Here is a 415-nt window from a genome sequence, read left to right on the forward strand (position 1 = left end):
ACGTTTTCTAAGAATGTCAGGTGTCTGGATACTTCATTTTTATTTTTGATCGGAGGCATTACACGCTATTTAACAAGATTGTGGAAAATTAGAAGAACTACTCTCGCTAGTACAACATCAATTCCAATTCTCTTCATAAGATTGAATGAAGAAATTCGAGTTTTTCATTTAACTTTTACGCAGTAATTTTTTTGTAAATGGACAATGACTCTCATTATATTTGCAAAAAAAAATCAGTGTTCCCCATCTGCTTTGCTCTCTAAATAGATCAAGGAACCATTGAATTCCATATTCACCAACGTCATTAGCATATCACATAAAAGGACTCATTAATTTTGACATCTGAGTAGGTGAGGCATGAAAGACAAATCAGGACTGAGCACATCTGTCAGTCGATTGTGTTATTCCTCTAACT

This window comes from Penaeus monodon, chromosome 25 (genome assembly GCF_015228065.2).
Source record: "Penaeus monodon isolate SGIC_2016 chromosome 25, NSTDA_Pmon_1, whole genome shotgun sequence".
Taxonomy (NCBI): Eukaryota; Metazoa; Arthropoda; class Malacostraca; order Decapoda; family Penaeidae; genus Penaeus; species Penaeus monodon.